The sequence below is a fragment of the Mesoplodon bidens genome (genome assembly GCF_964165515.1).
Source record: "Mesoplodon bidens genome assembly, chromosome: 7".
Taxonomy (NCBI): Eukaryota; Metazoa; Chordata; class Mammalia; order Artiodactyla; family Ziphiidae; genus Mesoplodon; species Mesoplodon bidens.
This window is the reverse complement of record NC_138164.1, coordinates 18,683,515-18,703,487: the sequence shown is the minus strand read 5'-3', so window position 1 is coordinate 18,703,487 and position 19,973 is coordinate 18,683,515. Positions and strand designations below refer to the sequence as shown.

Genomic DNA, 19,973 nt, shown 5'->3' with positions numbered 1-19,973 from the left:
TGAATGAACCACAGGGCTCACCGTGGGTCTTCTCTGTGCAGCTTCTGAGAGGCAGCTATCTCCATGGGGCCAAGAGACTGACCTCAGACAAACCAAGATCCAACCAGCCCTGGAAGTGATTGTCATCTAAGATTCTCCCAGGAGGAATTTGAGACACAAAATGTCAGTAACTTGCCCAAGTCTCCATAGCTAACTAGGACAACCTTAAGTAGTTTTACAAGAATTCTAAAATCAAATGCATTCATTTTATTTAACAAATATGTATTTGTGCCTACTGGATGCAAAGCATTTTGCTAGGCCCTGCAGGGTGATAAAAGGACAACAAGGTCCTCAGAGCTTACATGCGTGTGGGAGAGGCAGATGAGCGCACAGGAGCTGTTGGAAAGGTTACGAGCTGCTTTTCAATACTGACTGCGCCACTTCCTTGGATCAGCCGCTCCACTTCCCTGAGGCTCAGCAGACCCACCTGTAAAATGGAGATGGGTCTGCGGCCATACCACCCTGAATGCGCCTGATCCCATTTGTAAAATGGAGATGGTATATCTTCCCTCAGTGGGACTGAATGCTTAAAGGATACACGTATCGTAGAGTGTGTTGGTTTATTCAATGAATATTCATTCTTTCGATCAGAGAGAGCTACAAGTAAACAGCAAGAAGGACAGCTCCCGGCAATAAAAACAATGACCCTGTGCTCTCATCTAGCACTTTTCAGTGGTCTGTACGTGTCTGTATCTTTCTAGGCAGGAGGCTTGAGGATTAATCTAAGGGTTGATAGTACTTCTGTTTCCACCCAGTTGAAGGAGCGCGATAGGACTGGCTCTTAGCCCGCGCCAGCTTCGCTGATTCCAACACCTCCTTCCCCTCCTCCAGGCCCCTGTAACTTGATAACTTAGTCTGAGAACCTGAGCTGGAATCCTCACCATCACCAACACCCCCAGGACCAGGACCAGAGCAGCTGGACTTCCTGGCAACAAAGGCTCCATTTGCATCTTAATGAAAAAGGTGGAGAGGGAGAGGGAAACCCAGGCTGTCGACGATGAGTGAAATCACTTTCCCTGTAAGGTTTCCATTTGTTTGCTTTCTGCAACTTCTGCCAGAGCCGCCTCTGAGCGCTATCTGCACCGCGGAATCCAAGCCTCAGAAACAGCTAATTTGGAAATTATGTGCCGTCCAAGTGGCAGCTCTCCAGGCTACTGGTTTGATGTTCGTCCTGGTCCCTTTGCAGGTAGCAGTTCTAAGCAGCTGATGGGCTTTGTCGTCTTGGCTCTGCTCATTAGAGCCTGGGCCAATTACCGCCCAGCCCTGGAAGCTGAACCTACCAGGAGCCTCTCATTCCCAGGGCTTGCTCACTGGGCTTGGGGCAGGGCCCCGCCAGGACCAGCCTGGGCTGGGGAGGGGTTCCGAAGACCTGCGTCCGCCCTCCTAGACCCAGTGGAGGTGAGGGGGCAAGACTCTCTAAAAGGGATTTAAAAGGACAGAAGAAGACTTTCTTAGCTCCCCCTGGGGCTCCCAGCTAGCTGGTGACACAGCCAAGACCTGTAATTAGAAAAACAACTGCCTGAGGCAATAGCTCAGCTGGTTAACTGTAACTAACCTGAGTATTTAGCAATTTTTATATATGAACATACAGTGTAATTTTTTAAATTATAAGATCATTTTCCAGGCCCCATGTTTTGATAAATGCCTCTCTCCCCAGTTTCCTTATTTCATGCCTTGACTCTCCTGCCTTTGTAATCTCTGGCCCACATGGGTAACACAGAATGCCAGGTGTAGGCCTACAAATATCACTAGGAAAAAAATGAGAAAAAGGCTGTGTTTACTGCTTCTCGATGTCTTTGCCATGTGGAGACAAAGCCCTTGATGGGTTTTGATGGAGAGGCCACGAGGGTTACTCTCGCACTGGCATGCAGATGTACTCTTCCTCCAGATGTGTCAGCCAAGATTATCAGACTAATTTATCTGAAAGGACATGTATCAGTTGTGATCTAGAAAAAAAATATGCTGGTCCATCACAACTTACGTTCTGAGTACTTTGTGTGTGTGTGTGTGTGTGTGTGTGTGTGTGTGCGTATAAATTAGAATTCATTGAATTTCCATTATTGTGCATAACACTATGGAATATATATATATATTCTCCAATTTCCCCAAGTTCCAAATTTTTGTAATACATGCCCTCTTTCCTTCATATATTCGCTCTACAACATTCAGGGTCTACTAAACACCAAGGACAGGAAGTTGCCCTAATTGACCTCACATGCTGGGGGCAGGGGTGGGGTGGGTTGGGGGGAGAGACAGAGGTGAGTCATTATAATACATTGTGGCAGGTACTGTAATAAAAGTGAAGAAGATAAACCTACCACAGGGAGAACTTAATGTGGCCCAGGGGCAGCATGGGGGGCAGCTGTACCAGCCAGACCTGGGCTCAATACCAGCTTCAGTTCCTAGCAGCTGTGTGGCCTTGAGTACATTTACTTAATGTCTCTGAGCCTCGGTTTTGTCATCTGTAAAATGGGGTTAATAATTCCTATCTTTTAAGGGCTGTCACGAGGATTAAAGATGATGTGTATAATGCATATAGCATAGTCAGGAGTTTAAACTAGTAGATATTATTCACTCGGGTAATTTGAATACTACTGTAGGTAAGAAAGCATCTGATTATAAAATTAACACCTAAACAGTAGATGTGTTTCAAAGCAACGTTTGTGACTCTCAAATGTAACTCTGAGTGAAGGGAGGTAGAATTAGAGCCGCCGTTGCTGGTCCTGGTCTGTTTGCACTGGAAAGGACCTCATCCAACCCAATCCCATCATTTTTTTTAAAAAAAATTATTTATTTATTTATTTATTCATTATTTTTTGCGGTATGCGGGCCTCTCACTGTTGTGGCCTCTCCCGTTGCGGAGCACAGGCTCCGGACACACAGGCTCAGCGGCCATGGCTCACGGGCCCAGCCGCTCCATGGCACGTGGGATCCTCCCAGACCGGGGCACGAACCCGTGTCCCCTGCATCAGCAGGCGGACTCTCAACCACTGCGCCACCAGGGAAGCTCCAATCCCATCATTTTAGAAATAAGAATCAGAGGACAGGGAGGTTAAATATCCCTAGGGAACCCGATTAGAGTTGACCCAACTTTAGTCAGGCTCCTCTGAGAATGCTTTTTCGACTAGACCTTGTCCTTGGGCCCTTCTTCACCCAGCCCAGTTTTAGCAAGAATCCTGCTGTCAGTTTAGAGAGAATTCCCCATCCTTGATACCTGATCACACTGGCCTGCCTTCAGCAAGAATCTCCCTACCCCTGATGTCTCCTCTTAGGAATCTTCCATCCACTGTTCCCCCCACAATTTTGCTCATAGGTTGTAAACCCCCAGCTGTCTTTGTATATTCAGAGTTGAGGAGGACCTCTCTTCCCTCTTGTGATAGTCTCGACACCTATGACCACAGTCCTGAATCAAGTCTTCCCTGCTGTTTTCACAAATGTCAGAATAATGTTTTCCGAGACTAGAACCTAAGACTCCTGACTCTCTAGACCCCTATAAAGGCTCATGTGGGTCCTGTCTGCATAAACAGAAAGCAAGTTAGCAGATTGCCAGAACGGATCACCTGGGCAGTGGGCTCCAATGAGCAGCACCATGGTCGGGCAGAAATACACTGGATTCCAGCTCTGCCTTTTATCTCTTTGCTTTTTGTGTCCATTCGTTAGGTTTTCCTGGGTCTCTGTCTGGTGGACTGAAACTCAGAGGATATGCTTAGAGACACCATCAAATTGGCTGTCTTCAGACAAGTTGCTCATTTTGACCATTACCCCAGTTTATTCACCTGCTCCCAGGATCCTGTGGGGATCCAAGGAGATCCCTGAGCCACCAGCCTCCAAAAGCCCCCTCCACCCACTGCTCAAGAGCTCCTGGATCCTTTTCTGAAATGTCTAGAGGCAATGCTGCGGGACCCTCTACACTGCCAGCCTTGTTGATGGGGGCCCCTCCCTCGCCTGTTGGAGCCTCACTGCTCAGAAGAGGCACGTGGACACCATTGGCCACATGTCCTCTGTCCTTGCCCTTTTCCATCTCTCTCCCTACCAGGACCATGGACCCCTGGGGCTATGAAATTACCATGGAGACTGAATGGGGAGATGCTGCAGAGGACCGGTAACTGCTTGGGAAACCAGAGAAGCTGGGAGGCCCGGGCATTGTGGGTGCTCAGGATGCTGGTGCAGGTCCCAAGCCAGGCCCCAGGTTGAGCCTCTAAGACTTCAAATCCCAAAGCTGGGCTGAGAGCAGCTCCTCCCCTGATTACAGCACCCTCACCCCACCCCAAACACACCTGTCACAGTGAGGGTATTCACTTTTCTCTCCAGGCTAACTCAAGTCACTTAACATATAATTACTGAGTATCTACTAAGAACCAGGTCACTATAGACCAACATCCAGATTGGAAAGTTCAGGAGGGTAGGCTTGGAGGGCCCAGCCCCACTGGGAGACACTATAAGCAGCTCCAAATGCTGCCATGCTGTCTTCTAAGGCAGGGCCCCAAGAAGGTGAATCTGCAAGGCTGTGGGTTCCTTATTTGCAGGCTTGTAATCCATGCTAAGGGCCCAGAAACCTCCCTAGCACCATCAGCATCTCCCAGGTCCTGGAGGACCTGCCAGCTGGACAAACTTAATGATGGGGTTCCCTCGGGGTCTATGGTTTATAATGCAGAGTGTCTGCTAGCCTCTGTCTGTGGTCTCAGCTCTTCTTTCTCCAGGGAGATCCCATACCTCCCTTCCTCCACACCCAGCAAAACTGAGCTCTGGGGCAGGGGCCAGGAAGGCCTCTGCACAGTTGCCTCCGGTCCCATCACATCAGGGAGCAGTAGTAAAATGAATTCTGGGGACACACTCTGCACATAATTAAGCCCTGTCCAGATGCACAGTTTACTATTATTGTTACTATTGCCTGATGCAGACCAGGGATTCCATGGCAGACTGGAGTATGTGAGAGAAGAACACTGCTTTGTGTGAAGTACACTGAGTTAGAAGACTTGGTTTTTGGTCCTGACTCTGCCCCCAGGAGACCTTGGATGAGTCCCTTGGCCGACTGGAGCCTCAGTGTTCTCACCTGTGAAATGAGTGGGTTACACTGAGGACCTGGGCACATAGGAGGCATTTAATAAATGCTTGTAGGATGAATATTGAGTGAACAACTCCACATCCTTGAGCTCCTTTTATCAGGCACTTTATATTTACACCCAGCCACCACCCTCATTGGGCCTGAGCCAAATTGCTGCATGAATCCAGGTTCCCATGGGACTCCCCTCTGTGAAACACTTGAGGGACCCCCTCCTTCTCTTCTCTTTCTCCAAACTTTTCCTAGCTTCCCCCTTATTAACCACCAAGGCAGGAAGTCAGTGAATCTCTCTCCCTTTTTTTAAAGATATTTTTTGATGTGGACCATTTTTAAGTCTTTATTGAATTTGTTACAATATTGCTTCTGTTTTATGTTTTGGTTTTTTGGCCGCAAGGCATGTGGGATCTTAGCTCCCTAGCCAGGGATAGAACCCACACTCCCTGCATTGGAAGGCGAAGTCTCAACCACTGGACCACCAGGTAAGTCCCAGTGAATCTCTTTTAATCCTGAACTCCCAGTCTGACTAATTGCTTTCTTTCTTGTCCTTATTTGCTTTCTAACTCAGGAGATGAGGCTTCAATTAGATAAGCAAGCAGCTGTTCCAAGAACAGGTGTCTAGAAGAGAAATGGTCCTACCCCGGAAGAGGCAAAGGATGTCTCTAGGGACAAGGAACCAGGGAGGCAGGAAGCTCCTTGTGGTGGGTTGAACAGTGTCCCCCAAATTCACGTCCACCCAGAACCACAGAATCTGACCTTATTTGGAAATAGGGTCTTTGCAAAGGTAATTAGTTAAGGATCTAGATAGGATCGTATGGGGTTAGGGTGGGTCCTAAGTCCAATAGCTGGTATCCTTGTAAGAGAAGAGGAGACAGGGCTTCCCTGGTGGCTCAGTGGTTAAGAATCCACCTGCCAATGCAGGGGACACAGGTTCGAGCCCTGGTCCAGGAAGATCCCACGTGCTGCGGAGCAACTAAGCCTGTGCACCACAACTACGGAGCTTGCGCTCTAGAGCCCGCGTGCCACAACTACTGAAGCCCACGTGCCTAGAGCCTGTGCTCCACAACAAGAGAAGCCACCACAATGAGAAACCAGTGCGCTGCAACGGAGAGTCACCCCCGCTCGCCGCAACTAGAGGAAGCCCGTGCATAGCAACGAAGACCCAATGCAGTCAAAAATAAATAAATAAATAAATTTATTGAAAAAAGAGATAGAGAGAGAAGAGGAGACGACACAGGGAGACAAAGATGATGCAGAGATGGAGGCAGAGACTGGAGTTATGCTACCACGAGTCAAGGAAGCCAGGAGCCCTGAGAAGCTGAAAGAGTCAAGGATAGAGCCTAGAGTCTTCAGAGGGAGCACAGCCCTGCTGGCACCTTGATTTCAGGCTTCTTGATGCCCCAGGGCCCAGGGAACTCACACAGGTTTGCAGCCATCCTTCTCCATGTGCTTTTCTTATCACATTTGGGAGCCAAGCAAAAGTGCTTAGAAAAGAAGGCTGTAGATGTTTGGTTTCTCCGGGCTGGTTGCCGGGTTTTATCCAGTCCCTTCAGAGTGCTGGAACCCAGTTCCTTTAGGATGTGATATATCAGCTTTTGAGCAAATCTCAGCCTGCTCTGCAAGAGAACAGTATTCATTCCTTCATTCATACAATAATTATTTACTGACAGCCTACTAACCGCCAAGTATGTGCTAAGCGTAGGGCACAGAACTCCCCCTTCTCCTGTCCCCTCCTTGCTGCCCAGCACTAAGATCTGACTGATGACAAAGGAGCAATCAGTGCACCGTATTATGTTACTGTGAATAACAATAACAAAGCATTCAAAGGGCTTTTGCATGTCATTTGATATACTGAGGAAGCACCGACTTGCCTACAATCTGCTTCTTTGTGAGAAAACGGGAACATTAATAGCCATTAATGCAGCCCCATCACTCAAAACTGTAAGTGCCTCAAAATATATAAGTTTCCACTTGGTCCTACTGCATTTCACTTATCTGCATTTTCCAGGCAATTAGACTAGAGCTGAGTGATAAGTGTCATCAACTCAGAAATTCTGGACCTAAAAATGGGAAGACAGGACAAGGGGATAAGTTTTGGAGCTGGTTACATTGAGGAAACTTTTGATGCGGCTACCTGAGGCCAAGCCATGTGGCAAACACCATCTCTGGCTACCAGGCACAGTGCAGGGCATGGGCTCGGTGTGGTGGGGAATGGGCTGGGTCACTGGCAGGCCGGGGATCCGGGTTTGGTCTGCTGCTGAGCAGCCGTGAGACTCTAGATGCATCCTTTACCTCTCTGGGCACAATTTTCTCATCCATGCATGAAGAATTAGTCTAGGTCCCTGAGGCTCTGTACAACCTTGACAGGCTGGGAGCTCTCTAGTCTAAATCTCTTGCTGGAGGAACTTTCTAACCTACCTTAATAATACGGGGGAGTTCAAGGATGAGCAGAAGACAGCATGTCCTCCTATCTTATTATTGTAGGTATGTGGGGTGCGGGGGGATTTCCCTGATCACAGTCTCATCATATGCAGTGCAGTGAGCTGGTACGTAAGCCTGGAGAGGTAAGGACTGCATTTTTGCCTTCAAGGAATTTATCATCTAGTGGGGAGAGAGACCAGTAAACAGGCAAGTACAGCACAGTATGATAAATCTTACACTTCATGCTATGGAAATAATAAAGAAGGGGTTCCTAGCCCAGGCTGGTGGGACAGTGGAGGGGGAAAATCAATGAAGTCTGCCTGGAAGAGGTGGTATCTGTGCTCAGTTGTAAAGGCTGACTAGCAGTAACCCTTTCAGGTCAAGGGCTGGAGCATCCAGGCAGAGAAAACAACACGCTCAAAGGCTGGATGCGGTACAGTGAGCTCAGAGGGACAACAAATGTCCACAGATCCATTTTCTTTCCTCTTCCTTGTAATCTCCACCCTCCTCACCTCTCTCATTTACAGCTTTATACCCACCTGCCACCCTTTTTTCTCTTTCCTTCTCCTCTTTCTCTTCCGTTCTCTGCAGATAAAGAGAGGAATGTAATCTAATGAGTTCATGAGCTAATGAGGAAGCAGAGGAGATATCCAGCGTGCTGAGGCCTGGAAAGGTGTGTGCTGGGTCTCAGCAGGGGGCTCCTCCCCTCCCAGCCTCAACCGAGGGCCCCACTTCTCTGCAGCTCTTCCTATGACTCATGACCGCCTCCTCCACCCTCTTGTAAGACCCTGTTCCCTTGAGGTACATCCATGACCCCTCCATCCCTGTGTGTCAGTGTCACCCATAGATTCCTGGTCACTTTTACTTCACTGAAGACTCTGGCACCTAGCTCACTATCTTCCGCTCCAGCCCACCTCCTGCCCTTGACTGGGTGGAACCAGCTTCAAACACCTCGGCCCCTCAGCTCCTGGATCCCCTCATCTCCAAGTCCACACTCCACTTCAGTTCACCTGTTCACACGATTTCAACCTGATCCTTGCCGTCACCCAAGACTGCTCCTCTCCGAAGTCAGAAGTTTAGTTCTCTCCCTCTGTGATCACAATTGCCTCTGCGTCCCAGTTCAATGGCTCAATTACTCCAAGTATAGCAGGTCTCTGACCTCATCCACACCATCAGTCCACTGATTCTATCAGTAATCCCCCCTTAATATCCACAGCCTGTCTTCACTTTCCTTGTGAAGAAAGGAAAGTGAAGATTGGGTCAGATTTCTGGCCCAACATTCAGACACTTTCACCAACATCCTTCATTCCCTTGACTCACTGTCCTTAAATCACCCTTGGCTTCTTTCCCTTCATCCTCCTGGGCCCATCAATCACAAGTTCTGTTGACTTTTAAATAATTTTTCAAATCACCCATGTCTTTCCACCGGTCTCCAGCATGACTGTCCCAGACAACTGGAAACCCTTCTCGCTGTTCTGCTTCCAACCTCCTTTTCTGTCATCAGATCTCCCACTGGGCAGCCTCTGTGATTTTTTTTTTAACACAGATGAAATCAATTGAGTTATTCTGCTGCCTAAAACCCAACGCTTCAGAATGACTTCTTGGTGCCCTCAGGATGGAGCCCAGTCTCCTTCCAAAGGCCTCAGGGTTCATAGTCTGGCCCCGGCCTATGCCTCTAGCCTCACCTTAGACCATCCCCAGCTCAAACTCCACTCTTCAGCCCTTAGTTTCTTTGAGTTCTTTGAATTCTCCATGCTCCAACCTGAGGTTGGTGATAGCAGGGCATGGCAGAAGGGGCCCCAGGGCAAAAGTGAGTTCTAGTCCTGTTCTGCCACGCTCCCTTGCTGTGTGACAGTGGCTCCTTCCAAGAAGAACTCTGTGAGTCAAATCCCACATTGTCTAATTTCCTCATCTGCAGTGATGTTCTTCTTCCCTCCAGAAGAGAGAAGATAAAATTTGGAGATTGGGAAGGATCCCGTGGACATTTCAATGCTTCCTAATAATTATGATAAGAATAATGATAGTGAATGTTTACCATGAGTTTACCACGTGTCAGTATAAGTACTTTATATGCATGATTCATTCTCTTCCTACAAAACCTTATGAAGTGAGTGCCATGGTCATCCCTATTCTATGGAGGAAAAACTCTGAATCTCAAAGGTAGTAACTTGATTGAAGTCACATAGCTGGTTTCCGGCAGAACACAGCTCTGAAGCTGCATCAATCTGGCTTCCAACTTCATCGTCTGAATCACTTTGTTATACTGAATAGTTAGATGGGCAGGGCGTGGGTATCCCATTTTTTTTATAAGTGATTTTAGGAAAAATAGGTTCAGACAGTTATTGCTTTTGAAGGGTCTCAGGTAAATGATGATTATCTGTACTTTTTAAACTAAGGCTCAGTTCAGTTCCCCAAACTCTAAATTCCAGTTTCAAAACCAACTACCCGGAATTCCCTGGCAGTCCAGTGGTTAGGACTTGGCGCTTTCGCTGCTGTGGCCCAGGTTCAAGCCCTGGTCAGGGAACTAAGATCCCACAAGCCATGTGACGTGGCCAAAAAAAAACAAAAACAAAAACAAAAACAAAAAACTAACTACCTAGAGCTGCAAAGACCACCCCCAACAACTGTTCTATCCTGTTTGTCTTCACTTAACCTCTCTGAGCCTCAGTGGCCACATCTGCAAAATGGGGTTACAATAGCTACTTCAATGGCTTGTTGTAAGGATCAATAGGAATAGTGTATGTGAAAGTGAGTTACAAATGAAAGAGATTGCTATTGTCTCATGGGTTTTGAAAATTAAAAGGGAGTTCCAAATGCAGAGTATTATTACTATTTCTCCTTAAAGAATAAGACAATTACTTAAAATGCCTAAAAATGCAAGCAGACTGTAGGATCCCCCTGCCTTGAATGCTCTTCCTTCTGATATATACATAGCTCACTCTCCCACATCCTTTAAGTCTTTTCTCAAATGAAATTTTCTCAATGACATCCATCCTGACCACCTATTTAATAATGTAAACTTTCCTTTCCTTCCACCCTCCAGCACTCCACATCACCTAACCTTAATCGATTTTGTCTTTTTCCAAGTACTTATTGCTTCCAACATACTCACGAATTTACTTTTTATACTTATTGTTTACCATTTTTCTCCTCCCACCAGAATGTAAGTTTCAGAAGGGCAGGGATCTTAGTTTTGTTCATTGATGTATTTGTAACCAAGATGAGTGCCTAGTACACAGTAGGTGCTCAATAATTTTTGTTCAATGAAAGAATAAAAAGTGAAATGCATGTTGAATGGCTGCCACACCAGAAGACATTCAGGCAAGACGGAGTACAGGAAAGCAGAATACAGAAGTCAGCAGCCTGGTCTGGAAAGATGATGGCTGAGAGGTTCATGACCATAATGTGTGAAACATGAGTTTTTTCGAATCCCAGAATAACAAAACCAGAGAGCACCCCTTAAAACTCACAGAGGCAGTTTTAGTCCAGTAAGAGGAATTCATCTTTATACCTGAATAGTGAAGAGACTCCATGTTATTGTGGAAGAAAAGTATGAATAGTTTCAGAGTGTGTATTAGTTTTCTACTATGTATAATAAATTACTTAAAATCCTAGCAACTTAAAACAACAAAAATTTATTATCTTACAGCTTCTGTGGGTCAGTAGTTCAGGCAGCTCAGCTGGGTGGTTCTAGCTCAGGGTCTTTTAAAAGGTTGCAGTTAAGACCTTGGCAGTGGCCATGGTCATTGAAGGCTTGTCTGGGGAGGAAAGATCTGCTTCCAAGATGGTTCATCCACGTGGCTGTTGGAAGGAAGCCTCAGTTCCTTGCCAAGCAGACCTTTCCATAGGGCTGCTTAGGTGTCCTGATGACGTGGCAGCCGACTTTCCCCAGAATAAGTGATCCAAAAAAGAACAAGGTGAAAGTCATGATATCTTTTATGATCTATCCTCAGAAGTCACAATCTGTCATTTACACATTATTCTCTTGGTACACAGGTCTTCCCTATTTAATGTAGGAGAAGACTACACAAGAACATGAATAGCAGGAGGTGGGGAGTATTGAGGGCCATCTTGGAGGCTGGTTACCACCGAACGAAACTCAGGAAGAATCTAGAATGTGTGCCAGCAGCATGGATCTATGGAGAGCAGTGATCACCTCCCACCACCCCCTTCGGCTCACCAGAGAAGACTGGCCAAAGGGCAGACTTTGGGCCATGAGTCATCCAGAGCAATGCCAGGCCTTCAGCTATACACATTGCTCAAGGTAAGATGCGTATGGAAACATGGATCCATTTCAGGGGGCCTGACTTCTTCCGCTTGGGACCCTGGATGCTGGTTTCTGCTTGCCAATACATTTCTCTTGTTGACCCTGCCATTAATGAGGGAAGGAGCAGGGGGAGCTCAGAGTCCAAGAAGGCAGTGACCACATGACCTGAGGAAGATGATCAGGGAACAGAATACCAGCATGCCCTCAGAAATCTCCTCCCATTGCTAAACAGTAAGCCTTTTTAATTGGCCAGGAGGAGCTGTGTCCATTAGGAAAGAGTCCTCCCCAAGGAAGGATTCATAAGAAAAGAAAAAAGCCAAAAAGAGGGTGTTGCTTTCATGATTGGGGAGTCTTAAGACCACAGCTATTGTGTTCCATCCTCCTTTCTTAGGCAGGACCATACTTCATCCAAAAAATGGGTAGCATTTTCTCCTGTAATTAATGACTCCAAAAGATGGACAGTGAATTTCTGCCAGCTTCAGGGATCTTCTCAGTGTGAGGTTCTTTAGCCTTCTCAACCTGGGAAAGAAAAAGAAACGTCTCCTTGTCCTTGGACACCAGTATATTCTACTTATTTTTCATTTTTAATAAAAAGTGGTCTGTGCCAGAGTGCACTGTACCGTGTAATGGTGACAATCAAGAAGGCTCCAATCATAAGAAGGCAGATGAAGGAAAAGGCAGGAAGGAAACTAAGGCTGTGCAAAACCATCACCATGAAGACCAACGCCTCTTCCTGGTTCGTGCGTGGTAAGATGGAAGTTCAGCGGAACCTGATTCAATGGGATGACAAGCAATTTGAACCCCTCTCACTCAGGATGAGTAAGAGCTTCTGACAGGCGAGTGCCAAAGAACGGTGGTGCAGATAAATGGAGGGTGTAGGAAAGACATGTAAGCTTGAATCCTGTGAAAGTTTTAGAAACATGCTTAATTTCAGAGATGTAAAATCAGGGACTGAATTTGTGCAAAAGAAAAACAGCTGAAAATATTCCCGCTGAAATTTTTTTTTTTTTTTTTTGCAGTACACGGGCCTCTCACTGCTGTGGCCTCTCCCATTGCGGAGCACAGGCTCCGGACGCGCAGGCTCAGCGGCCATGGCTCACGGGCCCAGTCGCTCCGCGGCATGTGGGATCTTCCCGGACCGGGGCACGAACCCGCGTCCCCTGCATCGGCAAGCGGACTCTCAACCACTGCGCCACCAGGGAAGCCCTGAAATTTCTTAGTGATAACAATAACAGTCATTAGAGTTAACGTTTATGGAGTGCTTCCTTTTGCCAGGGACTCTCAAATGTCTTACATCTAAATGTCCTAATTAATGACTACAACCCAATGAAGTCAGTATTAACATCCCCGCTTATAGATGAGAAACTCAAGACGACAGAGGTTAACCAACTTGCTTAAGGTAACAGAGCTAGTAAGTATTATAGTCAGGATTCAAACTTTGGCAGTTTTACCCCAAAGCCCACAGCCTTAACTACCATGTAATATTGTTTTCTGTTTTTTTTATATTTTGGCCATTTTAGTTCCCCAACCAGAAATCAAACCCGTGTCCCCTGCAGTGGAAGCTTAGAGTGTTAACCACTGGACCACCAGGGAAGTCCCATGCTATATTGTTTTTAAAGGGTTTAAAAAAAGGGATCAAATGTTGGTAAGTATCATTCATAGAATTCATGGTGAGCTTAAACAAGACAGGCTAGAAGTCTTCTAGCTCATTTAAGGCGAACACCATTATCCCACCATTTCAGTGGAGCCTTCAGTGCTGCTGAATCCTAAGAATTCCAATCTAGTAGGCAGCATATAAATAATTCCTTAACTTTCTTCCTGAAGAAATTGATGCTCAGGGCCACCTGGGCCTCTACTGCCTCTGTCCACCAGAAAAGCACTGACCTCCAAGCAAACTCCTGTGAGTTACTCCTGCATCTGTGCAGGGTCCCAAGCCATCCCACCCTCACCCTCATCTTCTGTACAATCTAGGAGCTTAGTCTTGAAGATGTGACAGGTTTCCATCCCTTGGTAATAAGAAAGCAACACCAAAGGCCTAAAGGTTGGAAGGAGTCTGGGTTTCACCTTTTGGACAGTTCAGTTTACCTCAAAGAGGTGTGAGCTGGGACGTGATGTCAACAGGTTCAGAGTTGTTCAGGAAAGCCCCGTCTTTATCAGTCCACAGCTCTTCTCCTGCCCCTCCACCCCCCTGCCTCCCCTCTGCCTCCAGTGCTTGCTGAGGTTCATTTCCGGGGCATTTCATCCAAAGGCTCCCAGATCAAGGTGCAGAACTACTTCTTAGATGGTCTTAGATCTTTAAGAATCCCAAGAAGTTATTCATCCTTTCTTCCCCCTCTGCTATATCTCCTCCTTTCCTGGTACCATATGCAAAGGTCAGGTTACTTCAGTTTATCAAAGAAAACGCTTTCTTAACCGCATTCTCTTCCTTTATTCTATATGCCGCTGACATAGGTCAGAGAAAAGTATTGTTTTAACATCAGGCGGTCTGGCTTTGACTCTCCCTATTAGCCCTGTGACCTTGCGCAAGCCACTTACCTCTCTAAGCCCACACTCCTTCCTCTGTAAAATGGGGGTAATAATAGTGCCTGTTTCATAGAGTTGTGGCAGGATAGGGAGTTGAAATAAAAAACAAAAGTCACGTGCTCAGCACAATACCCTGCACATAACAAATGCATGATAAATGGTAGCTGTTATGATGATTAGGCCAGCAATGGGGGGACTGGTGAGCAGGGCCACTTGTCAAAAGCAGCCCTTCTAAGGAAGCCTGTGAGTAAGCCACTTTCCCAGACCAAAGGATCCCGGAGAATTGCTAGTGATGTTGCTGCCTGGGGTAACAGAAAGGAGAGGAGGCAATTATACAGCGTGTAACAAAAATAATTTCGTTTCCAATGCCTTTCCCCTGCTGGGCCACTTAGAATCCAAACGATAGCAACAAGGCGGGTGTGGAAATGAGAAGGGCAGGCAGGTTCTGAAGGAGCCCAAAGGCAAACGGATGGGCCCCAGGACTCACCTTGGCTCCCAGACTTCTACAGAGGAGCGTCCTTGGGCCTATGGCTGCCATTCTGTGCTGAACCACAGTGCCCTGGAAGGCGGGACTGCCCAGGCTGGCTGCAGGCATATCAACAGGGCCCCTGGGAGCTGAGTCTGCCTGACTTCACTTAAGCATCTTCTGTCTGGGAACAAGCTGACATCACTCAGAGGACTCCAGGGAAAGCCAGGGGTCCTCCCTCCTTTCCCTCCCCATCACTGCAGACAGCAAAGAATACCCCTCTCTTCCTGGAAAAAGTGAAAATTCCTGCAGGTGCCGTCACATTATGACAAATTGCCCAACTGCACCAAGCTGCCTTACACATGCATGTTTAACATCAACCTCTTCCAAGGGCCCCCAAGAGTTTACTTTTCCTCGGCTCCCACATCCATTACACTGCCCCACACTCTTGGATGTCCCCACGGTCTTCAGGGCTCTGAGCTTGGGACACTGCAGTGGCACAGCCTCTTCTATCCAGGGGAGGGGGGAGTCCCCAGGCCCCAGTGTGTCATCTCTGGCTCCGTCCTGTTCACTGAAGCCAGCAGGGGCCCCTGCTCCTTCAGAGAAACATTCCCATGTCTCCCAGGCAGAGAAGAGGCTGCACCCTCCCAGGGACTTCCCAGCTGCCAAGGGTGTTGATTTACCCCATTTATCAGATTGAGGTGAAAGGGAGAAGAAGAGGGGAAATGTACAGACCAGAAGGGCAAGTTTCTCTCCTTTCTCTGAACCCAAACAGGAGCAAACCAAGTGGCTGAATCTTGTAGTTTTACTCCTCCACCCACATGTACTGACACTATAATCAAGCTATTTTCCAAGCCTATGCGTTTAGATAATATGATTCTATTGTTAAAAGAAAAAACAAAACAAAAAAGAAATCTTCACTTACATTGGTGATGGGGACAGGTTAGAGGCAGAGGTGTATTAACACTGAATTCCAATGCTATTGCAGTAATTTAAAAGGCTGTAGGGCTTCCCTGGTGGCACAGTGGTTGAGAGTCCGCCTGCCGATGCAGGGGACACGGGTTCGTGCCCCGGTCCGGGAAGATCCCACATGCTGCGGAGCACTGGGCCCGTGAGCTATGGCCGCTGAGCCTGCGCGTCTGGAGCCTGTGCTCCGCAACGGGAGAGGCCACAGCAGTGAGAGGCCCACGTGCCGCAAAAAAAAAAAAAAAAAAAAAAAAGAATCCCAAAGCAAATGTTGGAGTCACCCCCAGAGCCATAAGAGGCCCTGTGGGGGTGAGGGGAGGGAACTATGATACTGGGGGTCAACTAAGTGAGAGGCCACATATAGGGGAGGGTGCCTGCTGGGAAGCTGAACCAGGCTGTGCCCTGCCTGCTGCCTGGGGTTTCCAAGCATTTCCTAGATGCCGGATACTCTCCTGCTAAGCAGAGCTCCTGGTAAGATAGAGAACCTTTGGTTGCCAAGGTCAGTCCTGATGCCCTGGAACTAGAAAGCTTATACAACTCCTTTTCTGGAGAACCTTAATAATAGGAGAGAGACACCATATTTCTGGACTAAAGAAAAAGCTGCCCTGTTTGGGGTCAGGTGCATCCAGAATGACTTCTGAGGAAGTCCAAATAATCTAAGGATTTAAAGTCCTGGTAACTATGTCTGAGGGGAAACGGGACTGACTGGGCAGTCAGCCTGTTATTTTCAAGCCCTCAAATATTAGGTTGCTGTGACCTGTGATATACAACCCGATTCTGGGAGATGCTGGAGATATGGCTTGGGGTCCTGGCATTACAGAACCTCAACTTAGATTCTCCTCTCCCTTCCTAGGTGCTGAAATACCTTCACTGATGGAGATTCATGAGTATTAAGCCACAAGGCAGGGAGAAATGAAGGGTGGCATGTCGGAAAATATGAGTCACTGGAAGGGGCAGGATTGGCTCGAGAAAGTCTCATCATCCTCACCCCAGCCCCCAACCCCTGCCGCATATGGTCTCTGTGCTATCTTCACAGCCACGCTTCTTCCTCAACACCAAAACACGACTTTCACTTGCAGGGAAGATGGCGACGGCTCTTTCCAGACTGAGTCCTCATGCCTTTCCTCCTACACATGTTTACCCAGAGAACAGTGACCTTAGACCAGTCTAGCTTCAGCAGGTCAATCCCAGGTATACGTGAGGCCATATTTTTAATGAGATCCTGAGCTTCCTTTGTTTCCACTGGTAGAAGGAAGAACAGAGGGTTTCTCTCAAGTTCAGATTTTCTTACGTCATTGCATGTTTTAGACAGAAATAATTGAACCTCGCAGGTGAAGATAGAAAACTGACTAGCCTACAAGCATCATTACTGGCCTTATTCACCCCTACAAGCTTCCCGGCTTTTACAGAGCACAAGAACCAAATCAATACAGTCAATATGTCACTGCCAGCAGGGCACGAGTGGCTGCCAGCCTTGGGGAGCATGGCATGCTACTAAGCTGAACTAATCGCTCCTTGGCATTTCAGGAGCAGTTGGGTTAGCAGATCACAGCACAAGCATACTGAACGATGATAATTCCCCCAGAAGGGGAGGAGAGGAAGAACACACTGGGTTGGCCCCCAAAGGAGCCTTAGTATTTACACAGGTCAACGTAAACCATATTGGTGATTCTTAGAGAGGCCAAAAATCTGTTTTAAAAAGAAGGAAAGCCCAGGCAGATCCTCTGGGAGAGGAGATTGTGCTGCATCTTCTATTGCAGCAAAGGGATTGAATCAGGGGTATGGCCCCTCCATCAACAGTCCCACACCTGAAGAATTCAACATGCATAACTGCAGAAGGCAAGGGGGTGGATTAGAGATCTTAATCATGCTCCCCCTAGTCAAAGAAGCATGATCTTATGTGAGAGACGATTTCTTAACCCAGTGGACACATGGATCACCAGAAATATTGCTAAAATATACATTCCTGGGCCTCAGCTTGAAACTCTTATTCAGCAGCTCTTCAGACAAGAACCAAAAAAATATGCATTTTAAACCAGCTTCCCCAGTGATTCAGATACAGAGGGTTCATTAAAACAAAAACCAGCCCTTACAGAAATGCTGTCCCAGGCCTCTGCAACGAATCAGAACCTCCCATGTTTCAGGTACCTTTCTCCCCCACCCCGGGCTGTGCAGGGAAGACATAAGAAACTCAGAATGTTCTTCAAGAGATCAAGGCTGGAGCCACCAGTGAGGGCTGGCCCTCACTTTGTTCTCGGTCTAACTGTCTCAAATGTCTTCCCTGTCAGATGTCTGATTTCAAAGACGGCATCAACAGCTCTCTCCCAGTCACATAAGCCAGGAATCTTGAATCCTAAACAGAGAAGTCAAAAGCAGGGGGCTGGGACCCAGCAAATCAGCTTGCTGATTCTCTTGCAATTGGTCACATTCACGATGGGCTCCTCTCTCTGCCCACCCTCATTAAATAGCAGCAACAGGGAGAAAAATGAGAATGATTTCTTTTTCAAGTGGTCCTAATGCTGAAGGATGAATCAGGGGTAAGCAGAGTATTTGCATCCAAAGGGGTAAGAATCACTGATCACATAGTTCCTGAGAAGAGCAAGAATTAGCCTGAAAGGTTGGTAGCCTAGTCAAAATCCAGAAAAGGTTGGATCTGCAGAAGGAACTAGAGAGGGATCCACAAAGTGTCTTGCATGTCACCAACCTCAGGAGCCCCCAGAACAAAAAGTAGCGGGGTGCTAGGTGGGGCAACAGTGACTCACTCGCTCAGATAGCTTCCCTGTGTCTGAGAGAAAGGGCCTGTCCCTACGCAGCTGCAGTGCTGTGACTTGTGTCCACGGCGAAGCCTGTTGTGTAGACGCACACGCACCCTCTTACCTCTGCTCTTCAACAGGGACTGCTCACAGGCTGCCCGCCGCAGGCAGGGATGGACGCGCGCTCTGTCTGGCGCTTAGAGCGGCCTCTTGTCTCTGCACACCGCCCTATCGAGGCTCTTGGTCCAGTCCAGAGTAGGAGAGTCACCCTCCGCCTCTGCTCCCATCATCACCCCCATTCCCAGGTCGAGATGGGTCTGAAACCCCAGCCTCCCTCCTCGACTGAATCTCAAACGGGGAGATGGCGAAGGAGAACGTAAATCCAGGACCAAGGACAGCGGCACATTAGGCGTGGAAGAGTAGAGCCAGAACCAGCCTCTTCCCTACCCTTGGCTTTGGTCCTTAGAAACTGAAAAGTCTCGGGTCGCACAAATGCAGAGCTGCCAAGAACAACTCTTCTCCCTCCGGGGCAGCCGGAACTCCGGCCGCGCGCCTTGGGGTCCCGGACTCGGGTGCCGGGTGGAAAGTGCCCTCCCGAGATGGGCCGGGAGCCGGCAGCCCTGCCAAACCGCGGCTCCACCGGGCTCGCTCCCGGCGCTCTGCCCACCCGTGTCCGGAGCGAGGGTTCGCACCCGGCTGGCAAGAAGGATGCCAAGAGGGTGGGAGAGGGGCAGCCGCTGTGTTCCCTTCACCCCGGGGAGGCGGCCCGACGGAGGGTCCGTGGAGAGAGCCCGACCTCAGGCGGGGGAGGTCCCCTGGCAGACGGCGCCAGAGTGGCCGGACAAACTTCTGGTCCCAGACGCGCCGCCCTTTGAGCTCCCTCCTCCTCTCCCAGCGACCTTGCCTGGGCCCGGGCCGCCTGTCGCTGCATACTGCCGGCGCTTACCTTCAAGCCATAGGGCGCCCAGGGGCAGAGACGGCGCCGGCTGCTCGAGGCTTCCGGCTCCCGCCGCATCCACGCGCGGCCGCCCCTCCGGCAGCCGTCCGGGGCCGCCGCTCTCCTCGGCGGGTCCCTGGCTCCCGGCCCCGCCGCGCCGCTCAGAGCCCCGGCGGGCAGCCACTTGGCCGGCTCCGGCCCGCAGGGAGCAGTGGACTGGCCGCGGCGGGGCGGGGCGGGGCGGGGGGGGCCGGGAGCTGGGCGGGCGAGCGGCGCAGGGACCCGGCGCGGAGGCGGCGCGGTGCGCGCGACAGTCGGCCGGCTCTGGCACCACCGCTGGACAGCTCCGCGGCGCCTGAGCTCGGGGAGCGCAGGAGGGAGGGGGCGGGGCCGCCTGAGCCACGGGGCGCCTCGGGCCCCGCCCCTGGGACAGGCCCCGCCCCGCCCCCTGCGCGCTTGAGTGCAAGCCACCCGCGCCTGGGCCTGCCAGGAAGGGCCAGGGGGTGGGAGATGCCGCCATCCCTGGTTTTGAGGCTGGTGGG

The 19,973-nt window shown here is 49.0% G+C and overlaps 1 protein-coding gene across 1 annotated transcript in view; it reads right to left on the bottom strand.

Annotated features, from left to right (window-relative positions):
- Positions 1 to 19,718, bottom strand: part of DRD2 (dopamine receptor D2) — a 62,760-nt gene extending 43,042 nt beyond the window's left edge. Inside the window, exon 1 of the mRNA XM_081239617.1 lies at positions 19,441 to 19,718. The gene's annotated coding sequence lies outside the window, so the exon portion shown is untranslated. The remainder of the gene's footprint in view (positions 1 to 19,440) is intronic.
- Between the last annotated feature and the right edge of the window lie 255 nt (positions 19,719 to 19,973).